Raw genomic sequence first — 13,145 nt, forward strand, 5'->3', positions numbered from 1 at the left:
TTCTAAAATAGCATGCGAAGCCGTATCGCAATTACCATCTTGGAATTTAAAATCACTTTAGATCGATCAAATTAACACGCTATGGATGAGTTCCAAAGACGGTTTGAGGGTCATGGTAAAACATGGCCGCCTTTGATTAGTTCAAGATATAATATATAAAATATAAACCTTTTCGTATTAAGTTAGACGGTTCTACCTCATTAACTCATTTTCACTCGGAACTGGTAAATAGGAAAAGCTATAATCAAGTCTAACGATAAACGCCGTTTGTTGACGACCTGAATAATTTCCACATTTCATACAAACTTATCACCTGCCTCGACATTTGTGAGTACATTTGGCATTTTATTTGAAATAAAAATTGTCAGGCCACCTTTGCGCTAGCTTTCCCAAGATTGTGTGACATAAAAACACGTCAAACGAGAAGATGAGAAATGAAACAAGAGAAATGGAATTTTGGAACAAAATATAACGTGTCTTCAGCCTAAATAGTGTATCTGGGTTCGCTAATGTTTCACCTAAACCTAAGATCAGGAGCATCGTTTGACAAATATTTCATTCGACAACACTTAATTTCGATTAATTACGAGTATTATGTTTTGGAAAAAATAAAAAGTAGCCTATATACGCCTACACTATACTTACAATAAATCTACAGATTAACTAAGTATTGGCAAATGATTTTTTTACCAAACAACGATACTTCGGTCAAGCGGTTGTTCGCCACATGATTAAATCATGCTTATTAGAGATTTCAAGGCCCTTCGCATTAAATCAAAAAGCGTTATGTTTACGATACACAAGTCAAACTTTTTAAAACGTTATTAACGCGCATATACAACTACAAATAAATGAACGTTACAAACTACAGCCGGATAAACCAGAGGTTAGCGTAATAATACAACAGCGAACGACTGAGCTCAACAAAATAGGTTTTTTGCCAGTTAATTGATCCGTCATTCCGTCGGAGTTGTCGAGTGCAGGCTTTCATTAACCGTCTCGCTGGCACTCATCGATTTAATACTGATATCTATCTAATACTGATAACTCTAATGTATCTAAATATTAGTTATACTTCATTAAGTACTTATCACCATTACCAATAACACCATTGTGAATTTACCATTAAATTTATTCACCATTGATTGAATGTGCAGTTTTAATCCAACGTCAATAGTTGAAATCTATTTTTTAAGATAGCTATAGGTAGCAATTATCTGAAAGTATGCTTATTAAATAAAACATAAAATATTAAAATTTAAGTGGGAAAGTAAAATTAGAGGAATGAAAAAGGTTGTCACTCCACTTGTCAGCAGCCTTAGTACGGGAACACGGTTTATGCGTCAAACAAACATTATTCAGCCGTAGAAAACCAAGATAAAAATTGTTTTTCCAAATTAATTAACTTAAAAATTATTTAAGAAGTATAGCCAAAACGCGTTGACTTTGGTAATATAAACATGCATTGATTAAAATACAAATAAAACCTCGATTATATATTTATATGTTTAACAACTCGTGTCAGTTTATCATCGACGTCATTGTTAATCATTTGATTGGTTAATTAATTGCAAATACGCGCTTCACATACACATGACAACCGCTATTACCTTCAGGCAAAAAGATTAATCAGACCGGGTAAATAAACCAGTTTAAGATGGAAATAGCTCCATTGACCTTTTGCATATTCGCTGCTTATCTAAAATAAGTCACTATTGCAAAATACTACATTTTCGTACTAACTATAAAACTGCGTGGAGAATAAGCGAAACTTTGTCGTGAATAAGACACCCAAGTCGCTACTTCAAAAATGACCCGTGGCAGCAATGTGCCGTTATGTGATTGGTTGAAACTTGACGCTATTTTATCGGTAAGAGCGGCTGCATGCCAGTTGCGCCGCGGTTTTTGACAACTTCACTACGATTCTCTGGTGAACAACGGCACATCGCGAAATAACCCGCGGGATCGTTGCTTATTGTTTATGCAATAATGCTGCATCGCAAAATACAGCCATCTTTACGAAAAGGGAAGCTAATTATTTGTGCCTTTTTTTTTGCAATAGTGTTACATTACGAAGTGCAACATTCTTCATGAAAAAGTAAGTATACTACTTATGTCATATGTAGAATTTAGCCTATATTTACGAAACGGAAAACGATTTTTATTGTTACCATTGCAAAATATGCCTGTCTATCGAATAAAGTAAGCCATGCTTGAATGATATAATAGCTAATTGGGACACTATGCACCATAGACCATACTCATAACTAGTTTATTTAAAGCAAATATAGCCACTATTTACGAAACAAATTATTTATTCAAGCGTGAATTGGCACTACGCTATGTTATAGTCTTTACTAATAATACAGATGCGAAAGTAACGCTATCTATGTGTCTGTCTGTTACATTTTCACGCCCAAACCACTAAACCGATCCCGATGAAATTTGGCACAGAAATAACTTGAGGCCTAAGATATATACTTATTTTCCCGGAAAATACGAATTTTCCGAGATAAAGGGTTTCTACGCGGGCAAAGTCGCGGGCAACAGCTAGTAGTATTATATTTAATTGACTAGTTTATCACGTTAAACTAAAATATTATTGATTGGTTTCAGAGATGATTAGCAACAAAAACTTGCAGTGGCAGAGCAAAAGAAGAAAGGTCTTCTCGGATTTATTAATAAGAATAATATCCCGGATATCAGCCTGTATGTGATAAGGATGGCCTTGAAACAGCTTAAGAACAATAAGGCGCCGGGTGAGGACGGAATCACGCCGTCAGAGCTTCTGAAGGCGGGCGGATCACCGGTCCTTAAAATCCTTCAGAGGATCTTTAATTCAGTCTTGCTCGAAGGTACAACGCCAGAAGCACGGAACAAGAGCGTGGTGGTGTTAAGTTGTTCTTCTAGAAGGGTGATAACACCTTATTGAAGAACTACAGGACCATCTCGCTGTTGAGCCATGTTTATAAGCTGTTTTCCATGGTCATTGTAAATCGTCTCGAACACAGGCTCGATGACTTCCAACAACCCGAACAAGCTGGGTTCCGAAAAGGCCATAGTACCGTAGACCACATACATGCTGCGGCAGGTCATACAGGAGACCGAAGAGTCTAACTTGCCGCTATGTCTAGCGTTTGTGGACTACGAGAAAGCCTTTGATTCGGTCGTAACATAGGCAGTGCTTGAGACTCTCCAGCGATGCCATATGACTATCTGTATATCGAAGTGTTGATGTATTTGTATAGAAACGCTACTATGTCCGAGTCTAAGTCCGAGGTCAGAGTACAGGAACACAGTTCCAAGGCGATTCCCTTGAAAAGAGGCGTAAGACAGGGAGATGTCATATCTCAAAAACTGTTTACTGCCACTTTGAAAAACACCTTTAAGCTTCCGGAATGGAAAGGACTAGGCATCAATGTCAACGGCGAATACATTACGCACCTTCGATTTGCCGACTGTATTGTGATCACAGCAAAGTCGATGGAAGAAATCTGCACGATGCTTGAAGGCTTCAATCGAGTCTCCCAATGGGTAGGCCTCAAAATGAACATGGACAAGACGAAGCTTATGTCGAATGTCCGTGTGGTGACTGCCCCTTTTATGGTTGAGAGTTCGGTTCTTGAAGTTGTTGACGCGTATGTATGTCAATTAGGTAGGTCAAACTTGGAGGAGGAGGTCAATCGTCGAATCCAACTCGGATGGGCAGCGTTTGGGAAACTCCACAACGTCTTTTCGTCCAAAATCCCACAGAGCCTTAAGACGAAAGTCCAGTGTGTTTTGCCAGTGATGACATATGGATCCGAGACGTGGTGCTTCACTATTGGCCTTATAAATGGCTCAAAGTTGCTCAGCGAGCTATGGAGAGAGCTATGCTCGGAGTTTCTTTACGGGATCGAATCAGAAATGAGGAGATACGTAGAAGAACGGGGGTCACCGACATAGCCAAGCGAATCAGCTCGTTGAAGTGGCAATAGGCAGGACAATAGCACGGAGAACAGATGGTCGTTGGTACTGAAAATTTCTCGAATGGAGACTGCGAATCGACAAACGCAACGTAGGACGTCCACCAACGAGATGGACGGATGACCTGGTTAAAGCTGCGGGTTCACGGTGGATGCAGGCCGCTTCCAACAGAAGCAACTGGAAGCCTATGGGGGAGGCCTATGTCCAACAGTGGACGTCCTACGTCCTACGGATGATAATGATGTTTTAGTCAATTTTATCCCACAGGAACTCTTGACCGGGATGAAAAGTATTCCATGTCCTAGAAGATGATTTTGTTCTTATCTGGAGAATTTTATTTTGATTAGTAACAAGTTTTATCATTATACTCAGCGGCGCAAAATTTGGCCCACCCTTCTTACAAAATTACCGATTCTACATACATTTGAGGGCCAAATTTTTTGCCGCTCAGTATAATTATGTTGTGTTTTTGAAGTTTTTTATTCTAAAATACACTAAAAAGTATTTTATTTAATACGGTAAATATTATAAATCTCGTGATAATGATGTGATTTTATATGCTTAAATAGATGTTGTATTATGATAAAAGGTAATTAATGAGAATAATTGAAAGTATCGCAAACGTTAATGTGCAATTAAAAACAAAATCTAGACCTTCTCCGACGTCGTAAGTTGTGTTCAGACCTTGTTGACAATAATTTTGATGTAAAATTTTGTGCGCAATACATGATGGGTCGTTATTAAAGAGAAATTTATGTTATATTTTGTGCACAAAATCTGATACGACATTATTCATGATAAAATTTACTTTATCACATGACCTAAAGACAAATAGGTCGTTATTTGTCATACTTTCTTGTATTACTGTGTAAGTATTACGAGTTGTGACGTTCTTGCTCATAATAATATTAAAAATATTAAGACTTAACTCAAAGTAGTCACTGTTTTTATTATTTTATTGTTATAAAGATGTGCCATTTCATTATAAGTTTATACTGCAGCTATTCTTGATTAACCAAGGGACTTAATAGCACATAGAAGAATGTTTTTAAGTTCATTTTAATACAAGATATTCCAAAATTAAATTTGTTTTATTTTTAATTCGCTCTACTGAAAAAAGTTCGATTTTGAGTTGGGCCGTTTTAATTGATAAGCAGCGAATGTCGGCGGCCGATCGTTAAATCCGCCGAGCACGAAATTCCTAGGCATATCATGAAACGCCGCCATTTCATGATTTGGCCAGTTTAGGCAGATCATGAAATTCATAGGCATATCATGAAACGCACTATCTGTTCTGGCACTTCGCCGGCCGCTGCCACGGCACGCTCGCTTCGCTCGCTCGGTTCGTGCGTTGTGGTGACAATTAATACTAAACAGTCATAATGATCAACTAACACGAAAAGAAAACATAAATAGCGTTATTGCCAAAACAAAAACAAAATTATCAAAATTTTAAAGTAGGCCATATTTTACTGCAGGCCGTATTTTACATAGTGTAGGACAGTAGAGTGATGATAAACACTGGAAAATATAGCAACTTTATTATTATATACTACTTTCTTAGTAACAACTACCTACTAAAATCACACAGTTTAAATTAAAATCGATATTTAAAGTTGGATGCTAATAAGGCCCAAATGAATTGGAGGATATTAAGGCCTGTAGGTAAATTCTGTAGGCCTTATTGCAATCAATCACGTGTACAAATAAAATGTAATTAAAAAATATGTGGATCACAATACATCATTCACGTATTAAGAGCGTTAGGAGCAATAATAAATAAAAAAATTGAAAGTAAATAGACATTGCTAAATCATCCCAGCATATATACGTCCCACTGCTGGGCACAGCCTCCTCTTAGAACAAAGAGGCTTGGGCCATAGTTCCACGCGGGCCAGTGCGGATTGGGAACTTCACACACACCATTGAATTGCTACGCAGGTTTGTTGCAGGTTTCCTCACGATGTTTTCCTTCACCGCAAAGCTCGTGGTAAATTTCAAATGTAATTCCGCACATGAATTTCGAAAAACTCAGAGGTGCGAGCCGGGGTTTGAACCCACGACCCTCAGCTTGAGAGGCGATAGGTCAAACCACTATGCCACCACGGCTTTTTATTGCTAAATATAATATTTAAAACAGTACTTGAATTTTTTGAGCCGTAATTTTGCTATTAGCGTTTGCGTGACCACCTGTCGAAACGTGTGACGTGACACTAGCGGCGGTGGAGGGGTGAGCGCGCTAGCCCGAACTTGGAGTTTCTCATTCGCCCGCTAGGGACCTGTGACAGTGGCCTTGAGCGCGCGCGACCGTTTTAAGTACGAATTTGTTGTTTAGGCCTTAATAGCGGACAGCCTTATTACCTGCAACTACCTAATTTGAAACTGTTAAAAAAATGTACGTATTATGTACCTAGAACTTAAAATAAAACTCGAATAGATTGAACCACTAATAAGTAGTAAGCTAATAAAGGAAAACAACACCATTTTATTATTAGGTTGAAACGGAACAAGAGACACCTTGTACCGCTTCGTTCACAAATATATGAATAAATAAATAAATAAACATAAAATTAAATAACTACTGCAAAGTTCACAATGTATTAAATAAGCCTCTGCTGTTTACCATGTCTGGTCTCTATTATTCGGTTAATCGCTTAGCTATTTACCTAAATGATCACATTAAAAGAAAGGGTGACTATATTTAATCACAAGTGAATACATGGATTCAAATAAAATATAATATACTTGATGATAAAACAATAAAGCTCTTCGATTTTCACAGCCTCATACATTATTCAAACTTAGAACTAACCTTCGCTTCCATTCATCTTACGGTGATAATATGACTATCTCATTACAACCTTTATGAACTTTATTTCCTTCGCGTTCTAACACTTTCATTAATAAAAATCGGTAGTTCTCCTATTAGGCGCTGCCTCCCTAGTGATTCATATTGTAAAATTTACCTTAAATGCATGGGATTTGGCCATAATCACAAACAAATTAAAAGCGGATAGAGAAGAAGGTATCGTGCGTCTCATGTTCTACTAACTCTTTTACATATTGTTTAGAATCAACTTTTACGTTTCATTCTTCATTCATTATTCAGAGTCGTTCACCTGTCTCGCTCTTACTCTTACAAACTCTATTTCTTTCGCACTCTGGCGACTCCATTCAAGCTGCAATGTTCTTCTTTTATCGTTCGGAGCTGACAGCCATATGTCTGTCTCGTTCTGACCTTCGCAAACTCTATTACTATCACACTCGAATGACTTAGTAAAACCGCGTAGTACTCCTGTTAGGTGATGCGTTCCTGGTGATTTATACTGTGAAAGATCCGGCTGGAAACGCGAACATGGAGGCATATAGGGCCCGGGAAAGTTGTAGTACAAGTACTTGTATACTCCTTATGACTCCTGTTATCCTGGTAGTTAGTGAGGTAGGAAATCCAGCTAGGTGCTTAGCTCGAGGAGAGCGTTAAGCATAAGGAGATTGAGTTATATATGTGACGTCGTGAAATGTAGGAATATATGTAAACGCCGGGATCGTGAGAGAAACCGTTGACTTTGTAATAATTCTCACGGCAGGGGGCGTCGCTGTCGCATAGTATTACGCTATTGTATAAAGACTAGCTGTATGTGGAAGTGAAGGAATTAACTGAAACCCTTTAGACGGTTCTGTGTCTCTGGTAGTTCAAGACATAGTTACATACGCAAGGGTTCGTAGTGTACGAAACATATGAACCGCGGATACCGTTTAAATAGCCCATGTGATAGGAGGCGCGGATAAACCCAGAAACCCTCAGGCCGCGGGTAACCCATTACGCGAATCGCCGCAGTATCTGTAATAGGATGAGCATAGGGAGATAGAGAAGTTGGTACTGATACCGCTGTCTTGTAAACACGCTTTATGGCTAAAAGTGGGGCTGTCTGACTAAACTTCGTAGACTCATGAATCGCGCTTCACGAGCCGTCACTATTTGTAGCAATACGTATAGTAGGAGATGGGGATGTGTACGTAGGCACCGTTATAGCTAGAGTGTCCTATAAAGCAGTAAGTCGAGGTGTATGTGTAGGTGTCGCTCCCGGATAAGACTCCTTAGGCGTTTCTGTCTCCCTAGTAGGATAAAGCGCAGTTAGATGAGCAAGGGCTCGTATTGTATGAGGCACAGGAACGGCAGCTAACGATAAATAGTTAATATCGTAGGAAATACAGTTGCGGTGGTAAAGGCGTTAGTTGCATTTAATATATAAAGCGCCGCTGTCTCTGTAGGGGTAGGAGATGCAGTTGACGCTTGGGCAGCTCGAAATGGAGTGCCTTGAACGTCGTAACCGCTGTAGTGGGACATACAATAGGAAACGGAGGTAAATGTTTAGGCGGCCTAGTAGATGGAAACGCATCGCGTGGGCCACTGGAGACACAGTAGTTGGACTTGAGGCAGGAGGCGTATATATATGTAGGCGCCGCGGTCGCATAGTATTACGCTATAGTATAAAGACTAGCTGTATGAAGAAGTGTAGAAATTAACTGTAACCCTTTAGGCGGTGTCTCCCTGGTAGTCGAAGACACAGTTAGAGACACAGAAGCTTGAATTGTAGGAAACCCTTGGGCCACAGCTAGCTTGTAAATAGCTCGTGTGACAGGAAAAGCCATTACGGCCGTAGAATCCTTAGGTTTACGAAACACGGGAGGCATCGTTGTCTCTGGAGTAATAGGAAATATAACTGAAGTTCAAGTAGCTCGAAACTAGATGCTTAGAACGCCACGGCCTGTGTAATAGTCCGTACGCTAGGAGATGGCGGAGGAGGCTTAAGCGTTTCTGGCTCTCGGAACACATAGTATGAGACGTCGATATAGTAGGGAACGTATATGTGCACGTAGACACCGCTGCCTCGTAACAATTCGCAATAGTATTAAGTCTAGCTGTTTGCCAAAGTGTAGGAGTTGCTTGTAACCCTTAAACGCTTCTGTCTCCCTGGTAGTTGAAAGCGCGGTTGTAGCGCAGGGCGCGAAGTGTAGAAAACTCTCGGGTCGCTACTGTCCCAGTAATAGCTTGTATGATAGGAAACGCAGTTGTTCAGTAAAAGCTCGAAGTTTACGAAACGCATGAGACACCGTTGTCTTTGAAAGAATAGGAAGTGTAGCTATTGGTTAAGTAGCTCGAAACGCGATACTCTAAACGCCGCTGTCTCCGCAGTAGGACGAGCGCTAGGAAATGAAGGAATTTACTTAAGCTCTCCGGACGCCGGAAACGCATAGCACGAAACGCCGTTGACGCAGCAGTAGTATGTATAACAGGAAGTGTAGGTGTACGCGCGGGAGGCGCTGCCACACGGAATCGCGCTGTAGTAGGAGTCTTAGCTGTGTACGTAAACGCCGGTATTACATAAAACCTCTTAAGCGGCTCTGTCTCCTTAGTAGCCTAAAACACAGGTATAGGCGCTGCAGTATGGATTGTAGGAAAACCTTGAACAGCAGCTGTAGTTTAAAACGCTTGTATGATAGAAATGCAGTTGCAGTAAAAGCTCGAAGTTTACGAAACGCATGAGACACCGTTGTCTATGAAAGAATAGGAAGTGTAGCTGTTGGTTAAGTAGCTCGAAACGCGATACTCGAAACGCCGCTGTCTCTGCAGTAGGACGAGTGCTAGGAATGAAAGGAATTTACTTAAGCTCTCCGGACGCGGAAACGCATAGCACGAAACGCCGTTGCGCTGCAGTAGTATGTGTAACAGGAAGTGTAGGTATACGCGCGGGAGGCGCTGCCGCACGGAATCGCGCAATAGTAGGAGTCTTAGCTGTGTACGTAAACACCGGTATTACATAAAACCTCTTAAGCGGCTCTGTCTCCTTAGTAACCTAAACACAGGTGTAGGGCGCAGTCGTATGAATTGTAGGAAAACCTTGAATAGCTACTGTAGTTGTAGGGCTTGGATGTTAGGAAGCGCAGTTGTAACCGTAGGAGCATAAAGCGCGCGAGATGCGCGAGACTTAGCTGAAGCGATATGCGGAAGGGCCCGAAATGCACGGAAACGAGGAACGCAGGCGGCCGGAGGCGCAGCAATATTAAGAAACCTCTTAACGGCGCTGGCGCCTTAGTAGCTGGGAAACAGGAAGTGCTTATAGAGCAGGAAATGTAGGAGTGTTAGCAGTATTAGCAGGTGGGGTAGATGTAGTTATAGCAGGAATACACGCTGTCGCACAAAAAACTATAAAAAGGGCTGCGGCTCGTAGGAACGGATAGTCAACTTTGGTTCTTTCAAGTGCAGGTCGTTACGCTGCTGGTAATTGATCTACATAGTAACTACGCGATTTATTTGTATATAAGCTGCGGGCTGGCAGTGTTAGGCCGATGTCGCTGGGTTACCCACGCGTTTTTGTTTCGGTCTTTTCGCTGTTAGTTCTCCAGGCTTCATTTTTGTGTTTGTGAATAGCTGGCGGGTGGTAGCGGAGCCGATGTCGCTAGGGGAGTACCCATGCGTTTTGTTTCGGTTCCTTTGCTATTAGCCCTCCAGTTTTCCTTATTCTGTGGGATCGGACCTTTATATTCGCTTGAAAGTAGGGACTGTACGGGACGAGGTTCCCGGCCTCTAAACCTGATACCTAACGGTGATATACGAAAGTTTAGAGGTATAACGTCCTTCGGGACGGGACGGAATTGAGGAGAACGATTCCGCGTCTGACTATAGTCGCCAACTCTGGCGGTCAGGCTATCTTCTCCCCGGCGCGTACCCGGCACCGTGTATCCGCAGTGTCGGTGCACGTGAGTTCGGTGGTGCTGGACCCCCCTTTATATATGTATATATTCGCACAATTATCTCTCCGCCCTACTCCACTCGCATCCCTGACTTCGGTCGCGGTGGGGTTATTACACATGGCGTAGGATTAGGAATAGGTACACTAGAGGATGCCACCTCGATCCCTTAGTTAGTTAGCTAGCAGTTTTCCCTGTCATTCCGGAAAACTTTGAACATTACACACCACGCAATTAAAAATAAATGTGAGGTGCTCGCCATCTCTAGTTTTGGGACGTAAGTATTACATTTTAGCCTAGGCCTAGGTAGATCGATACAAGGTTAGGTTTGTTAGGGCATCTAGGTACGTTGAATAGGTTGTGGTAGGGAAGGTATTTACTAGGCGGTATATTTCATAGGTTTATGGGCGTAAAACCAAACTTCATGAGTTTGGTAGGTTTTACCACTTTATTGTACTAGGAGACCAGAACTAGGCAGGTCCGTTAGGTTTTGATCGTACATCGTCTCTAGGTTAACACGCGTTCGGTTTATAGGGCGTTGTAGGAACTAACGGTTATCATTAGAAATTCGCGGTGAATGTATGATGCTGCTGCTGGGGCTCGCTTGGGATCGTTGTCTGACTGAACTGGCCATTCGGTCGGATAGTGATTCCTAGGGAGAGTACCGCACGGTGCGCGATATTGCCTAATCTTAAGATTAGAATTAAGTCTAGATTTAAGGAGCGCTTAGGGACATCTAATACGAAAATAGAAAAATAATGAAATAATAATCTATTAAAGTTTCTATGTCTGAGGTTGACACAATTATGGGATACCTACTAATAATTCCATTCAAAGAAAATTCTCGACATTTATGTGTTATATTTGGTCAAAGCTAGGCATGTAGCAAATTCTATTCTTGACAGGGGAACGCTAATCATGTACTGAGAGCCAGACTGAATTAATCATAAATGTATAAACTATCTGCTATCGACAGATCTTACAAAACAATAATATAATTAATTGCAGTATTCTTAAAGTGAGTAACTCATATTGTGTTTAACTGTACAGACGGGAAGACCATTACCTCCATCCAATAGATATTAAGTTGGCTGGTATTCTATAGGTAGTGAATGAATACTACTTACCTGCAAATCTAACAATCTGCCTTTACTTGGTAAGATAAGAATACCCGATTTATTATCTACTAACCCGGTCTATAAACGGTGGGAGGTAAGGGGGGTTATACATATAAATATATATATATTAACCCTTTCTACATTAACCTCAAGCTTATAATTAATCGTTGAAAGTGATGATGTAGATTATTTCTAAATAAATCCTATAATTCTTCATGAGTATTCAATCAATACAAATACAAGCTAAAGTAAGAATAAACCTAACACCTAGTGCATTAATACATTATAGGGAGGGAAATATATTTCATCTACCAACAACTGGCAAGCATTATTGCTGGTGATTATATACTTTACCTAGGTACAACATTTTAGCTTGCATTTGAGTCTAGAATCCCACCGCTGTGGAACTAACATAGCTAAAAATTAGAATTGATAGGCGGATGAGAATTGTTGTATATTCTTAACTAATTAACCACTTCATAACCACGCAATTACCAAGATTATCAACTCTCAAGTCTTGAGCAGTAGGCTCCTCTCTCTCAGGGTGATCATATAAGGCGATAGGTAGTGTTATTAAATTAAATACTGAACCACCAATCTTCACTTTTCACTAAAAGTACCGTATGGGTTACCTAGGACGGACACAACGAAGGTCTATCATCTTATTTAGGTACTAGACAACCACTAGACGATCACATGGCCAATTCACATCATCGCGCTATCATATAGTAGGTTTCAGACATCTCAGTAGGACTCATAAGCTCTAGTTATATAGGTAGGCTGTATATAGGTAGGTCATAGTTTGAGCTTAGGAGTTTTGATTTAAGTAACAGTTAGCTTTAGTTTAGCAGAGAGAAGGAAAAAGTTTTTATTGGGGGGGTTAGTTACAAGGTATTATAGTATTGTACCAGGTACATCTACATGTATATAATGCAAATGTGTATTATGAGAAGCGAACATAAAACAGTTTCAAATTATACTTTATAAGACAGTCTTAATGAAGAACCGAGCGTGAAAAACAAGCAAGACATAACCATCCAAAAGTTAAGTGGAAAAACTCTTAACTAGACTTCTTCGTGAACCGCTTAGTGAGAAACTATGCATTTTGCCAGGCGGTTAACTTGCAAACTTGAATTTAACAAAGATGTCTGCAGTTTGCTGGGTTACGTTCAGCCGGTGATTGCTCGTCAGCGCAGTACGAATTCATCAAGGTGCAGTATGTAAATATTATTGTACTGTCCATATTATACGTTATATAACTTTGTCTTTGTCCAGCGGGAACATTGCACTATCCTGGAATAAAAGTTA

At 40.4% G+C, this 13,145-nt stretch overlaps 1 long non-coding RNA gene and 1 pseudogene across 1 annotated transcript; both read left to right on the forward strand.

Annotated features, from left to right (window-relative positions):
- Nucleotides 1–13,145, forward strand: part of LOC141432025 (uncharacterized) — a 118,236-nt pseudogene that overhangs the window by 47,422 nt on the left and 57,669 nt on the right.
- On the forward strand, nt 1,834–5,051 carry LOC141431595 (uncharacterized). The gene is made up of 2 exons (XR_012451733.1): nt 1,834–2,098; nt 2,617–5,051. It is a non-coding gene; the product is annotated as an uncharacterized lncRNA (long non-coding RNA).

This window comes from Choristoneura fumiferana, chromosome 10, assembly GCF_025370935.1.
Source record: "Choristoneura fumiferana chromosome 10, NRCan_CFum_1, whole genome shotgun sequence".
NCBI lineage: Eukaryota > Metazoa > Arthropoda > Insecta > Lepidoptera > Tortricidae > Choristoneura > Choristoneura fumiferana.